The sequence below is a fragment of the Erinaceus europaeus genome, chromosome 1 (assembly GCF_950295315.1).
Source record: "Erinaceus europaeus chromosome 1, mEriEur2.1, whole genome shotgun sequence".
In the NCBI taxonomy this organism is placed as follows: Eukaryota; Metazoa; Chordata; class Mammalia; order Eulipotyphla; family Erinaceidae; genus Erinaceus; species Erinaceus europaeus.
Genome location: NC_080162.1, coordinates 157,410,997 through 157,427,399, shown reverse-complemented (window position 1 = coordinate 157,427,399; position 16,403 = coordinate 157,410,997). Strand labels below are relative to the sequence as shown.

General features: G+C 39.2%; 1 protein-coding gene across 1 annotated transcript in view; it reads right to left on the bottom strand.

Moving 5' to 3' along the window:
* Nucleotides 1–16,403, bottom strand: part of SPIDR (scaffold protein involved in DNA repair) — a 302,493-nt gene that overhangs the window by 190,145 nt on the left and 95,945 nt on the right. The gene's annotated exons all lie outside the window — the stretch shown is intronic.

Genomic DNA, 16,403 nt, shown 5'->3' with positions numbered 1-16,403 from the left:
GGCTCACTGGTTAAAGCACTAGACTCTCAGGCTTGAAGTCTATGGTTTGATATCTGGCATCACATGTAGCAGAGTGATGGCCTGGTTCTCTCTTATCTCTCTCATAAAGAAATAAATATTTTAAAAGGATGGATGACTATATTATATAAAATGAAATAGGAAGAAGAAAAATTATGCCTAGTAAAGTGTTACTAAGGCTATAATTGTAACTACATAAAGCATGCTTTTGTGCATGTGATCATTCCAAGATACATATAAAGGCAGGATTTGAAAGAAACTTTTTTTTTTTTTATACAATTACAGAAGTAATAAATGACCAATACATAAAGCTAGGAAAAGTAGGACAAAAAGATCTGTTAAGTAGACATAATATACACTGTGATAAAAATCCAAAGCCTCTTGGCATGTATGTCAGTTATCCTTCTTCATTAAAAGTCAATATTCAGTTTCAGTGTTATTACATAAACACATATGCCAATATAATTAATGTAACAATGGACATAATCTTATATTGTTTATAAGGCCGCATGCTGACTCACAGAAACTCTTACCAATGGGATGGGCTGGGAAAAAGGAAGAGATGACACAAGGAAACCACAAGAGAGGCAAGGGAAAAGTACAGGTGACACTGGAGAGACAGAGGAAAAAGAGATCCCAAGTCAGTAAAGGCAGAGATATAGAGAAGTTTAAAAAAAATGCAAATCTGAATATTTGCTAGTCAGGAATTTCCCACTAAGTGACCACTTTAGAAGAGAACTTCAGTTGAAGATCTTACAATAAGGTGGAATGAGAACAGAGTGCAGAACCCTGCCTGTGAAGAGACAGGCTGGTGGCTAATTTTTTAAGTCCTCAAGAGAATGTTATGAGGTACAACAGTTTAAGAGGAGGAACTGCTAAGGAGGAGTCTAAAGAAAGGAGTCAAGGACTCAAGAAAACTTGAAGAAGCAAGGGACTGAGGTTTTGGGATTAGATGTCAGGATATTAGAGTACTTTTGCTTGAATTCTCCATGTGGAAACTGTAAAATAAATATGTAGTCAAATTGAAAAATGCTTATAAATGACATAGTGCTGCCAGATATGACAAACAGTGAACACTGTAAACTTGGAACATCCCTTGAGTATGAGTGAAATGTGCCTAGTTTATGCTGCCATTAACCCCACAGCACAGATTTTATGGTTTGCTCCATGTCATTCCAGGTCCTCTACATTCCTTGTCTCAGAGAACCATTACACCCACCCTACAGAGTTTGTGCTCCTAGTTTCACAAGTTTAGAACTGAGGAAGCCCCTCCACAACGTCATGTGGTCAGGAAGGTAGGTGGTAAAGATGCCCGCAGTGCCTCAAGGGCCACTCACTATCAGCTGTTCACCTAAGAAGCTTATAATGGCACCTGTGGAGATAGGCAGTTCCAGAAATAAAGTTTGGGGGTGGTGGTGTGGGGGTTAGTTGTTCCAAGGCGATTCTCTTCTAGACATTTTCCTCAGTCATTCTAGTCATTTTCCTCAGAAATTGAGGTGAGAACAGTTTCACTTACCAAGATTACAAAGCCAGGAACAGAGGAGCTGAGTCTGAACATGGCTCTGCCTTAGTAACTAACACAAAACTTAGAAAGGTCAACCTCTGAACACAGACAATTGACTTGGTTTCATTTTACAGAGGGGCTGTTTAAACTGAACTGCTCATTTCTTTGGAGTAAAACACAAGCAGATTATAAATCCTAATGGGGGTAAACTGGGAGTCACTGTGGAATTAAGAATGGTTGAACTGCCCTCATACCCTTCTAATTTTTAACAAAGGGGTGCAAATGATTAAATGAGAGTCTCTTCAGCAAATGGTGTTGGGAAAACTGGATTGAAATATACAAAGAATGAAACTGAACCACTACATTTCACCACACACAAAAGTAAACTCTAAATAGATCAAGGACTTAGTTGTTAGACCAGAAACTATCAAGTACTTAGAGAAAAATATTGGCAGAACTCATTTCCATCTAAGTTTTATAGGCATCTTTAGTGATGCAAGTCCAGTTGCAAGGAAGATTAAAACAAAAATAAACTCATGAGACTACATCAAATTGAAAAGCTTCTGCACAGCAAAAGAAACCACCACCCAAACAAAGAGACCCCTTACAGAATGAGAGAAGATCTTTACATGTTATACATCAGACAAAAGGCTAATAAACAAAATATATAAAGAGCTCAGCAACAACAAAAACAAAAGTGGGGAATAAGAACAGAATATTGACCAAAGAAGAAATCCAAAAAGCTAATAGACATATGAAAAAATGCTCTAAGTCACTGATTGTCAGAGAAATATAAATAAAGACAACAATGAGATATCACTAAACTCCTGAAAAATGTCAGAAAAATACATCAGAAAGAACAGTAACAACAAATGCTGGAGAGGGTGTAGGGGGAAAATAACCCTCCTTCATTGCTGGTGGGAATGTAAACTGGTCCAACCCCTGTGAAGAGCAGTTTGGAGAACTCTCAGAAGGCTAGAAATGGACCTATCCTATGACCCTGTAATTCTTCTCCTGGGGATATATCCTAAGGAACCAAATACATCCATCCAAAAAGATATGTGTCTACTTATGTTCATAGCAGCACAATTTTTAATAGTCAAAACCTGGAAGCAACTTAGGTGTCCTACAACAGATGAGTGGCTAAGAAAGTTGTTATATATATAACTTAGCTATAAAGAATAAGGAATTCAGTGTGGTCTAGGAGGTGGTGCAGTAGATAAAATATTGGATTCTCAAGCATGATGTCCCAAGTTCAATCCCTGGCAGAACAGTGATGTCTGGTTCTTTCTCTCTTTGCTCCTCTCTTTCTCATTAATAAATAAATACATTCTTTAACAAATATAATAACGAATTCATCTTCTTCAATTATCTTGAATGGAGCTTGAAATAATCATGTAAAGTGAGATAATTCAGAAAGAGAAGGATGAATATGAATATGCACAGAAGTTGAGAAACAAGAACAGAAAGGAGAAACACAAAGCAGAACTTAGACTGGCTTTGGGGTACTGAATGAAAGTAAAGGACTGGAGGATGGGGAGAGGAGGGGGCCATTTAGGCCCTGGTGCAAACTGGTGGAGGAGGACTAGGCTGGGGGTGAGAGTGTTTTGTTTTGTAGAAAACAGAAATTTTATACATGTACCATCAACTCAATTTAATGTAAAGCATTAGTCTCACTGATGAAATATTTTTTAAAAGTGTTACATTTGAGTGAAATTAGACCCAGATAATGTATATTTCTTTTATATTCTGACAGATTTAAAAATGAATGAGGGATGGTGAAATAGCTCACTTACATAATGTGCTACTTGCCATGGACATGACCTAGGCTCACATGGCCCTCACTTCTTGGAAAGTAGCTTCAGTGCTATGTATGATCTCTTTCAGTCTCTCTGCCTCTACCTAATAATAATAATAAAAACAAACAAAGATGAATGGCTGGATTACTCCAAAGTACATGAAAGGGAGAACAGTAAATCAGCAAAGAAAAAACAAATTTTTCTTATCAAAGTAACAAATGAACATTATAGATACTTGTGAGGGAATCAGAAATGCAGAAAGAAGAGAAAAATCATTAATAGACAGATAGTTACAATGAACATATTGGTATAATTCTGTAATTCTGGTGTAATCTATAAAAACAATTATACTGGGCTTCTTCAAGTGTTGTCCTCAGTAAGCCCAGGAGAATTATAACAAACTACCTATGCAGTGTAAACTACAACTGAGTAAAAAAAAAAAATAAGTAACTGGGAAAAAAAGTCCATACAGGGAGTCAGGCGGTAGCACAGCGGGTTAAGTACACGTGGCACAAAGCCAAGGACTGGCATTAGGATCCCAGTTCGAGCCCCCAGCTCCCTACCTACAGGGGAGTCGCTTCACAGGTGGTGAAGCAGGTCTGCAGGTGTCTATCTTTCTCCTTCTCTGTCTTCCCCTCCTCTCTCCATTTCTCTCTGTCCTATCCAACAACAACGACATCAACAACAACAACAATAATTACAAGCATAAAACAACAAGGGCAACAAAAGGGAATAAAAATATTTAAAAAAAGAAAAGAAAGATTTATAAAAAAAAAGTCCATCCAACCAACGAAGAGAAGGCTTCTGCATAACACACCAGTGGTATGTGTGAATAAATCTGGAAAGACTCTGAGGCTAGGTGATGAAACACCTAGTTGAGCACACATGTTACAATGCAAAATGACCCAGGTTCAACCGACAGATCCCTATTTATAGGGGGAAAGTTTCACAAGTGGTGAAGCAGGGATGCAGGTGTCTTTCTGTCTCTCTTTTTCTTTTGTTTTATTTATTAAAGCGAAAGGAGAAGAAAGAGAAAGAACCAGACATCACTCTGGTACATTTGCTGCCAGGGAGTGAACTCAGGACCCCATACTTGAAAGTCCAATGCTTTATCTACATTACCACCTCCCAGACCATGGTCTCTCGTTTTTGTAACTTCCTCTTCTCCTTGATAATTTTCTGTCTCTATCCAATAAATAAATAAATAAATAAAATATATAAAAAGAAGCCTGGAAAGACAAGATTGCAAGAATGGTTCACAACATAAAAGAACAGTAATTCCCAGCAGGAAAGCTGGCCAAATGTTAATTTCTCATTGAAATTTGCATTTCATATGGTTGGTACCAGGAAAATTTATGAAAAGGTCTTTAGTTCAAACAACAAGAATGATTACTCTTATTAAGAGACTAAAAGATAAAAAAGACAGAGTTTCACATGAAAGAGAAAGAGCAGAGAGGAGACTTAGGGATCCACGTCCTGCCTTCTGTCAGCTAAACTACAGGGTTTTCAGAAAAGTCCTGATGTATTTTTCTAGTTTTTTCCATGCAAAAATGCTTCAAGATTTCTCCAACAACCCAATAGTTCCCCTAATCATGAATGACCACTTTTGATAAGAGCATCTGAAATTTTAAAAGGTATAGCCTCTCAATATAAAAATTCAAAGACTGAGATTCCAGAGGAATGTCTATGGAGTAGCAGCTGTCTCACATCACTCCTCTGATGAACTAGTTAAGCAAGGAAAAATTAAAATCACCTGAAAACTCACCAGATTACAATCAGAATTTATTCCAAAACTCACTAAGCCACAGGTGGGTGCAGGTGCATGTCGTCAATTTTTATTGGTAGCTGGTAGTGGGTTATAAGATTGCAAGGCCTTTTCAACAAACGGAACTGGAAAAATCTGACAGTTGCATGTAGAAAAGTGAAACTAGACCACCACCCAACACCATATACCAAAATCAAATCTAAACGGATCAAAAACTTGGGTGTTAGACCATAAGCTCTAAAATTTATAGAAGAAAATGTCAGTGAAACTTTGCAGGATCTTCATGTCAAAGATCTATGTGGATATTCAATCACATAGGCATGGAAATGAAAACAAGAGTAAACAAATGAGATTACATGAAACTAAAAAGCTTCTACAAATTGAAAGCAAACTACGTAGAATAGGATAACCAGTCAACCTAATAAATAAGGAGATTATTTGCACATCACACATCCCATAAGTGACTGATACCAAACATCTATACAGAATTGGTACAGCTCTACAAATTAAAAATAATAATAACCCAACAAAAAGTGGGCCAAAGACCTAAATAGTTTTCTAAAGAAGAGATGCACATGGCCCACAGAAACATGAAGAAATGCTCCACTTCAATTATCATTAGAGAAATGCAAATTAAAACAATACTAAGATACCATCTCACACCTAAGAGAACGGCTTAGATCAACAAATCAGGAAATGGCAGGTGGTGGAGAGGTTGTGGAGCAAGAGGAACTCAAACAGCTACATTATTCACAAAAGCCAAAGAATGGAAGCAGCCTAAATGCCCATCAACAGATAACTGGCTAAAGAAACTATGGAATATATACTTTATGGAATACTCCTCTGCAATAAAAGACTATTTTATCACCTTTTATCATCAGTTCTAACTGGAGGTGAGTAAAGAGATGAAAGACAACCACCAGATGGCTTTACTCATATGTAGAATTCTGAGAACTGATATAAATGAACTCACAACAAAACAAAACAACACCCCACCCACTCCCCCAAAACAGAAGCAAACAAACTGTTTCTAGGACTCTGTGAGAACTAGGATGGTTATCATTGGGAAGTGGGAGGGTGGGGACACAGAAGCTGGGTGGTGGGTGCAGTAAGGAATTATATCCTGTGAGTTTTTAGTCTTGTGACCCATTATTAAAGGGTTAGCATCTGTGTCTGTTTTTCTCAAAGGGAGTCATACATTTCACTTTAAACAAACAGTATAATATTAAATATTATCCTTTTTAGTAGTCATTCCACAGGCAACATAAAAGTAAAATTTACAACTAAAGTTCCTCTGCTTGATAAAGTCAATCTGTTCTGAAAGAGAAATTTTCAATTTGAACATGTAGGATCCAAGCTGTGACCCCTTTCATAAGTAATTCCAATTTCTTCTCTAGCAGGGAAGCAAGCACCCGCAGATCTGGTACCACTGACTACTACCCCTTCACCCCATCTTCAGCCCACTCCATACATTGGATATTTCTGCATCACTCTGACCTGACACTTTTTCCTCTCAATTATCTCTGCTTAGATAATAAAGTCCACACTAGTCATCAGAATCATCCTTTCTTAGATGAAAGTTTCTCTCTTCTCTGCTCTCTCTCTCTCTCTCTTTCTTACTCTCTCTCTCCCCTCCCCCCATGTTGTAGTCTGTAGATGGAGAAGCAGAGGCCTGAGATGACCAGGTAATGGACTCATGGGAATCCTACAGCTGAGAAGAAGAGCAGGGGAAAAGTGATCAGCAGAGCATCTATTTCTAGTGGTAGGCATATATAAGTTAAGTTTAGATTGTCATATCCAGGCAGTACACAAGTGCTTTAAAAAATGTAAGTAAGTGTGGTGGTGTATTGCACTAAAGTAAAAGACTCTGGGGTGGCGAGGGAGGGTTCAGGTCCTGGAACATGATGACAAAGGAAGACCTAGAGGGGGTTGAATTGCTATGTGGAAAACTGAGAAATGTTACACAGGTACAAACTATTGTATTTTACTGTCGACTGTAAACCATTAATACCACATTAAAAAAATTTAAATGTAGTGTGTGTGTGTGTGTTTAGTTGGAGTATACTAGAATATAGAGACCAGTTAATTATTTCCAAATTTATTCAATACTGAGTTAAATCTAAATAACTTTAAAGTGTCCACTACTTATCATGTACATGACTTTATTTTTTCTTTATTGGGGGGATTAATGGTTTACAGACAAGAGTAAAACACAGTAGTTTGTATATGTGTAACATTTGTCAGTTTTCCACATAACAATTCAACCCCCTCTATGATCATGTTTCCAGGACCTGAACCTTCCCCCCACCCCAGAGTCTTTTACTTTGGTGCAATATACCAAAACCAGTCCAAATCCTGTTTTGTGTTTTCTCGTCTTTTGACTTCTTCTTTATTATTATTATTATTATTATTATTATTAGAAGTAGTAGTAGTAGTAGTAATTCAATGATGATCTACAAGATTGTGGGATAAAAAGAGTACAATTCTATATAATTCCCACCACCAGAGTGTCATATCCCATCTCCTCCATTAGAGGCTTCTCTATACTTTTTTTTTTCCCTCCAGGGTTATTATTGGGGCTTGGTGCGTGCTCCACAAATCCACTGCTCCTGTGGCCATTTTTTTCCCTTTGTTGTTGTTGCTGTTATTGCTGTTTGTTGTTGGACAGGACAGAGAGAAACAGACAGAGGAGAGGAAGATAGAGAGGGAGAGAGACAGAGAGAAACCTGCAGACCTGCTTCACCGCTTGTGAAGCAAACTCCCTGCAGATGGGGAGCCATGGGTTCAAACTGGGACCCTTGCACAGGTCCTTGTGCTTCACACTATGTGCGCTTAATCCACTGCGCTACCGCCTAGCCCCCCAGCTTCCCTATTCTTTATCCCTCTGTATTTTTTTTAACCTATCATATCCAAACTTGTCATCTTCCCTTTTTGTTACAGAGCTAAATTGTTTAAGAAATCTTAATGAACTAGTGAAAAAACTAAGAAGTAAGAGCAAACATTCCTCAACAGACAAAAACAAACTGTATCACTAGCAATCACAGAGGACGTTGAAGTCTATAGGCCAGGAACAGATGCAGCATAAGATACACCAGTGCATAGTTCACAGGCTTGTAACAAATTACTGTGGAATTCCAGCCTCTCCTTAAATTTTACAGAAAGTGGAGTTCATTACTTATCTGGAGTTAGACTTTTAAGGATAACAATCTCCCACAGGTTCTGAGTATAACCTTAATTTTCTCCTTATAATAGACATCTTGCAGAATTATGACACTGCAAGACTTGCCAACTATTTGTGATCAGTTGGAACTATCCAGATTTACAAGTCACACTATTTATTCACACTTGTATGATATAAATATGTGTATAAAAGTACATTTTTCTATAACAAAAGCATAAAAGTAAAGTATAAAGTATAACCTGAGTTAACCAAGTGAAGAACTCAACAGTTTAGTATATATCTACAAAGATCATCCTTGTCTTTAATAATAGACTGAAGGTTCATCAACTTCAGACTGAGAAGAACTTATACACAATGTTGGCTAACAAAATGATTTAAGAATTTAATACTAAAACACTGATTTGAGTGATGGATGCAACACTAGTCACAATAGTCAAGATACAGAAACAACCCATGTGCCCATCAACAGATGAATGGATAAAAAAGCCATGATATGTACTACATGTACATGGAATATACACACATATGGATGGAACTTAGGGGAGTTGTGCTTTCAGTGAAATAAGTCAAAGGTAAGTCGAAGGTGCCACATGGAATTTTAAAAATGACTGATTTACTTATATAAGAGGAAAGGGGGAGAGAGAAAGAGAGAGAAACAGCAGAACACTCCTCAGTTCTGGCTTATGGTGGTGCCAGGTAATGAACCTAGGAGCCCCGAGGGATACAGTTTTATGTTTGAACATCTGACCTATCTCCCCACAATGCCATATGATTTTTTTTTTCAAAAGTATAGAAGACAAAGAAAATGAACCAAAACAAACCTTTAGACTTTTAAAAATTAATTTTATTTGTTTAGGGTGCCAGGGATCTAACCCAAGGCTTTATTCATGTGATTTGCCACTGATTATAACCCCAGCCCAAAATCCTTAGAATTTAACAACTGAATGACCAAGGGGAGAAGGGGATAGGACCTAGTAGGGGCTGTATTGTTATGTTGAAAACTGAGAAATGTTATGCATGTCACACTATTGTATTTACTGTTGAATGTAAAACATTAATCCCCCAATAAAGAAATTTTAAAAAAAAACGGTCATTTGGGGGGCTGGGCGGTAGCACAGCAGGTTATACACACATGACACAAAGCACAAGGACCAGTATAAGGATTCCAGTGCGAGCCCCTGGCCCTCACCCCCGCAGGGGGGTAGCTTCACAAGCAGGTCCGCAGGTCCGCAGGTCCGCAGGTGTCTATCTTTCTCTTTCCTTCTCTGTCTTCCCATCTCTCTTCATTTCTCTCTGTCCTATCCAGCAACAATGACAGCAATAACAACAACAACGGCAACAAAAGGGGAAAAACAGCCTCTAGGAGCAGTGGATTGGTAGTGCAGGCACGGAGCCCCAGCAATAACCCTGGAGACAAAAAAGAAAGAAAGAAGAAAGAAAGAAAGAAAGAAAGAAAGAAAGAAAGAAAGAAAGAAAGAAAGAAAGAAAGAAAGAAAGAAAGAAAGAGTCACTTGCTTATTTGTTTCTGAATTTGGTAAGCTCTTTATATATTTTGGTTATTAGCTTCTTGTCTGATATATGGCATGTAAAAATCTCCCATTCTATGAAGAGTCTCTTTGTTTGGGCAATGGATTCTTTTGCTACCTTTAGGTTCATAATTATTTTTTAAAAAAAGTTCTGCTTTATATCTTAATGCTTTTTCAGCCACCAAGTCACAGATGCTACCATGATGCTAATCTGACATCACTGGGCAGATAACTTCATCAATGTGTCCTGGAACCCCACCTCTCCAGAGTCCTATGCCACTAGGGAAAGGCTGGGACTATGGATCAATGCCTATGTCTAATGAAAAAGCAATTACAGAAGCCAGACCTTCCACCTTCTGCACCCTATGAAGATCTTTGGTCTATGCTTCCAGAGGGATAAAGAATAGAGAAGCTTCCACTGGAAGGTATAGGATACAGAACTTTGATGGTGGCAATTGTATGGAACTGTGCCCCTCTTATCCCACAATCTTGTCAATCATTATTAAATCACTAATAAAATAAGTTTTTAAAATTTATTTATTGGGGAATTAATGTTTTAATAAAATGTTTTAAAAAGAGAAAAGGTAGAAAGGATTAACTGGATAGTAGTAAACAGCCGGTAATTAGACCACTTGTGGTGGTTTTGGTGTGGTACAGACATCAAGAAAGGAAGCTGTACACTTGACCTTATACACTGGTATAAACCAATGTTAACCACAACTTTAAAAGATAGGTCATGAAGTGTAGTATTCAGACTATATAGGAAGAGTTAAGTCAACGCTGGTTTCTGTCCTTAGGACATTTACAAGTTAGTATAGTAACAACAATGCAACTTGATGTGTTTTAGAAAATAAGGAATACCACACCTATGGACATCTAATCTTTGATAAGGGGGCCCAAAGTATTAAATGGAAGGAGGAGGCTCTCTTCAATAAATGGTGCTGGGAAAACTGGGCTGAAACATGCAGAAGAATGAAACTGAACCACTTTATCTCACCAGAAACAAAAATCAACTGCAAATGGATTAAAGACCTGGATGTTAGACCAGAAACAATCAAATACTTAGAGGAAAACATTGGTAAAACACTTTCCCACCTAAACCTAAAGGACATCTTTGATGAAACAAACCCAATTGCAAGGAAGACTAAAAGCAGAAACAAACAAATGGGACTATATTAAATTGAAAAGCTTCTGCACAGCCAAAGAAACTATCACACAAACAAAGAGACCCCTCACAGAATGGGAGAAGATCTTCACATGCCATACATCAGACAAGAGACTAATCACCAAAATATACAAAGAGCTCAGCAAACTTAGCACCAAAAAAGCAAATGACCCCATCCATAAATGGGCAGAGGATATGAACAGAACATTCACTCCATAGGAGATCCAAAAGGCTAACAAACATATGAAAAACTGCTCCAGGTCGCTGATTGTCAGAGAAATACAAATAAAGACAACACTAAGATACCACCTCACTCCTGTAAGAATGGCATACATCAAAAAGGACAGCAGCAACAAATGCTGGAGAGGCTGTGGGGACAGAGGAAGCCTTTTGCACTGCTGGTGGGAATGTAAATTGGTACAGCCTCTGTGGAGAGCAGTCTGGAAAACTCTCACAAGGCTAGACATGGACCTTCCATATGACCCAGTAAATCCTCTCCTGGGGTTATACCCCAAGGACTCCATAACACCCCACCAAAAAGATGTGTGTACTCCTATGTTCATAGCAGCACAATTCATAATAGCTAAAACCTGGAAGCAACCCAGGTGCCCAACAACATATGAGTGGCTGAGAAAGCTGTGGTATATATACACAATGGAATACTATGCAGCTACTAAGAACAATGAACTCAACTTCTCTGACTCATTTTGGTCAGAGCTAGAAGGAATTATGTTAAGTGAGCTAAGTCAGAAAGATAAAGATGAGTATGGGATGATCCCACTCATCAACAGAAGTTGAGAAAGATCAGAAAGGGAAACTAAAAGCAGGATCTGACTAAATTGAAAGTAGGGCACCAAAGTAAAAATCCTGTGGTGAGAGGGAGGGTGGACATGCGGCTTCCTGGGCTGGCGGGGGGTGGGGGTGGGTAGGTGGGATGGGACACAATCTTTTGGTGGTGGGAATGATGTTTATGTACACACCTATTAAATTGTAGTCATATACATCACTATTTAATTAATATGAGGGGGGGAAAATTGTATGTCTAACAAAGGGACTTTTCAAAGTTAACCCAATTACCAAATAATGTGATGTTAACAATAACTATTCATTGTCTTCTTGAACCCTAAGATAGCAGGAACCTCACATTTCCACTATAGAGCCTAAACTTACCCCAGTCCTGGGACCCTAGGGTAGGGTCCACTTTCCCTGTATGCTTCTCCCAATTCTTATCAAATAATATTACATCCTCTGTTCGCAACCTAATCAACACAACGAGTGCCACCCCAGCATGCTTCAATTCAGACTTTGTCCAGAGACTTCAGGTGTGGAATGACAACCCTTCAGCTTCATCACTCAGGTGAGACCTTTCCTTTCATAGTATTCTCTAACTCCATCACAGGTGGTTCACTTCCTATCAAAGTCTAGATATAGACCAGGTTCCAGGAGATAGAGTATATGTCCACACGTATCCATAAATCAGGGCAAATATATACCTGAAAGCAGTAGTACACTAGAGTTTGCAGTGAGTACCCCCCAACACTTTATCTCCACTATTCCATCCTTTGGGTCCATGATTCTTCAACAATTTGTTTGGCTTTGTATGTTAACTCTTTTCAGCCCCCAGGTTCCAGATGCCATCAGGATGCCGGCCAGGCTTCCCTGGACTGAAGACCCCACCAATGTGTCCTGGAGCTCTGCTTCCCCAGAGACCCACCCTACTAGGGAAAGAGAGAGGCAGACTGGAAGTATGGATCGACCAGTCAATGCCCATGTTCAGCGGGGAAGCAATTAGAGAAGCCAGACCTTCCACCTTCTGCAACCCACAATGACCCTGGGTCCATGCTCCCAGAGGGATAGAGAATGGGAAAGCTAGTGGGGAGGGGACGGAATATAGAGATTGGGTGGCGGGAATTGTGTGGAGTTGTACCCGCCCCATCCTATGATTTTGTTAATGTCTCCTTTCTTAAATTAAAAAAAGAAAAAAGAAAAAAAATAAGGAATATATAGACACAACAGACTGTAATATCAGTTTTTGGCCTGCCTCCAATGTAGAAAACAATGAACACATGCAGTGATTTGTACAGGAGACATCATGCTCCACTGTCCATACAACTGCTCTTCTTGTTACCAGTTCAGAGCAGAGAAGAGTGGATGGCCTGAAGTACCTTGTCTAAGAAGGCTTTCCTATTCTTTATCCTCTGTCCTCGTTCCTTTCATTCTTCTCACTACAGGGGAACATGCATACCTGAACTTGGATTCAAAACTTTTCTTTCCCCAGAAACAGTGTAAACATGGTTAAGGGAAGGTAAAGTCCCATTATCAGTAAAATATCAAAATCATTTGGAAACTGGTCAGGTAATGGAGCTGTGATTTCTACGAATGTTCTCTGGGCAAATGCAGTCTAAGTCCTAAGAAAAAAAACTTCAGAAAATAACCCATTCACATTTTATTACTTTGGGGTCAGAAACAGCAAAGTTGAGGACAATTATACACATTGATTTAAACTTACTCCAAACACTCTAATTACCTGTGGCCACACTAGTTCTAAACATTTACCTACAGGGTTAACTTATAGCATGCGGTTTGGGTATTATTTGCTTATTTCTAACTATAAGACTTGAGTCTTCAACTCCTGTGAAGGTCAGATATGTTACTCTAATGTGTATGTCCCAGAAAACAAAAAGACAGGAATTTTTCAGGTCAGAGCTCTAGGTCCCAGATGACAGTTCTGGCTTGGGAGGCACCACTCACACTGGAGTTCCAGCACAAGATGCTACCCAGTGTGAGTTCCCGGTAGAATGAGGCCAAGGAGTGGGCGGAGAGGGTGGAGGCAGGTTGGAATCCAGTGCAGGACAATCGTCACGGCAAGCTTAACCAGTGACTCAGAAAAACACATGCCTAGCCAGCTCCCACTTGGAGCCTGTTTGAGGTCAGCTTGCCTTCAGATCCCAGTGTGGCTCTTCACTGGAGGTCACTCACAAGATCTACAGGGTTTGTTTTCATTAGCTGTCTTCTCCTTGGCTCAGCCTAAGTAGAGTTGTCCTTTGCAGCTGATAGCGTAGTACTAGTGTGCATCACTGTAGGACTACAAAAAACACGCTGACATGCCCACACCATCTCTACTAACTGATTATAAATTTTTCTCCCATTATCTTACTTATTTCTCACAATAACCCAGTCTGCTCAATAGGGCATTGCAAAGATTCTCACTGATAGATGAGAACAGCCTGCAACTGCTTTGCTGCAAGTGACAGTGTTAACATTCAGAGACTGTGTTAACTTTTGCCAAATACAATAAAAACTCAGACTGCCTACTTAGTCAGTCTTCAGGAATATTATCACTGACAAATGAGAGGAGACAGGCAAGATGTGGACAACATAGGTCTCCATAGAGAAGCCACATATATAGTCCAGAGAGTTAATATGCCTTACTTCCAGTCCCAACCATTAGCAATTACATTAAAATGAAATTGACTTGAGTAAGACCCTGGGTCTTATTATACTTTAGCTGTCGATAGTAAAGAATTTAAAAAGAGATATTTACATTGCTAAGGCAGTGGATAAAGTGAACTTACTAGACCACTATAGGCAAGCATCTATCTCCCTAGTTCTTTTCCTAGAATGTTCCCATTTCCCAATGAGGTTTTAGTGATATGAGAGACTGGACTCACGACTATTTTTTTATTTTTCATTTTATACAGTTTACAGTAAATGCATTCAATCAGCACAAACAGACAAACTAGGATAAAGATTTCTCAAAGGTTCCCCCCCACCCGCCACCCGGATAATCCCTAGGGCTCAGTGCCAGCACTATGAATCCACAGCTCCGGGTGGCCATTTCTTCACCACTCATGAAGTGTCCTCCCTACAAGTGAAGAATAGAGGCTAGAACCTGGGTCCTTGAGCATGGTAACATGTGCACTTAACTGGGTGTGCCACTACCCAGCCCCCTGAAAGTTATTCTTACTTCTTTATTTAATTTTGCAGAGTTGGGGCCTCACACATGCATGATTTCATGCCTCCTGAGTGGCTTTTTCATTCAGAGAGAAGGAGAGACACCACAACACCAAGCCTTCCTTCGGTGTGATGGCACTCCCATATTTGGGCTAGAACCTAAGCAGCATGCATGGCCAGGCATGCCATGTCCTACCCACTGAGCTACCCCGCTGGCACTGAAAGTTATTCTTATCCTGGAATGGTTATTTTACATGATGGAGTGGTATTGGTCGAATCATTTCTAACACTTTGCAAGCTGTTTTTCTTCAGAGTACAACACAACTTTTTACATCTATGCTTTAGAACTGTTAACAGTATACATCGAAACAATGGGAGTCTTCTCAGTAGTAAAAAGTCATGAACTACTTACTACCACTTGACAAATAGGATGACTCTCTGGATAATGATCCTGATATGGACTATTATTTCTATAACTGCATTTATATATATCTTCCCATTTTTTTCTATGGTCCTGCTTCTCTTCCTTTCTAAGCCATACCTACTACTTAGGAGTATCCTTCCTTCCCCGCCCCCTTCTCTCTCTGGGTAATCTGGAATTTTAAAACTACCCCCAAGTATATCCTCACATAGTTCTACTGGAGAATTCTGTCAAAGGTCTGAAGATGAATTAGCAATACTTCTACACAATTTCTTTCAGAATATAAAAAAGGACACACTTCCCAATTCACTACATGAAGCTAGAATGATCTTGATAGCAAAACAAAACAAGCACAGGATAAGAGAAGACCACATACAGATCTGTATGCTATATAAATAGACATGTAGGGGAGTCGGGCTGTAGCACAGCAGGTTAAGTGCAGGTGGTGCAAAGCACAAGGACCAGCATAAGGATCCCGGTTCGAACCCCGGCTCCCCACCTGCAGGGGAGTCGCTTCACAGGCGGTGAAGCAGGTCTGCAGGTGTCTATCTTTCTCTCCTCTTCTCTGTCTTCCCCTCCTCTCTCCATTTCTCTCTGTCCTATCCAACAACGACAACAACAATAATAACTACAACAATAAAACAACAAGGGCAACAAAAGGGAATAAATAAATAAAATAAATAAAAATAAATAAATAGACATGTAGATCTCTATCAAAGATCATCAAGAAGAACTGTTATACACAAAAGCTGAAATAATTCTGAAAAAGAAGAATACAATGATCAGACTCAACCTATCTGACTTCAAGACATTCTATACCTTCTATGTCACATAGCCATGGCTGTGGAGTACTGGCAGACGGAGACACACAGCTCAATGGAACAGAATGAAGACATATAAAAGCTATCTTTTGGCACTGATGCAAAAGCAATTCAGTGAAGAAAAATAGCCTTTTAGTAAACGGTTCTGGAGGAGTCAGTCATTCAGAAGAAAACAGATGATCCTTCATGTAATTAAAAAAAAGAAAAAGAAAAAATCCTTGGGAGTCAGGCGGCAGCGCAGAGGGTTAA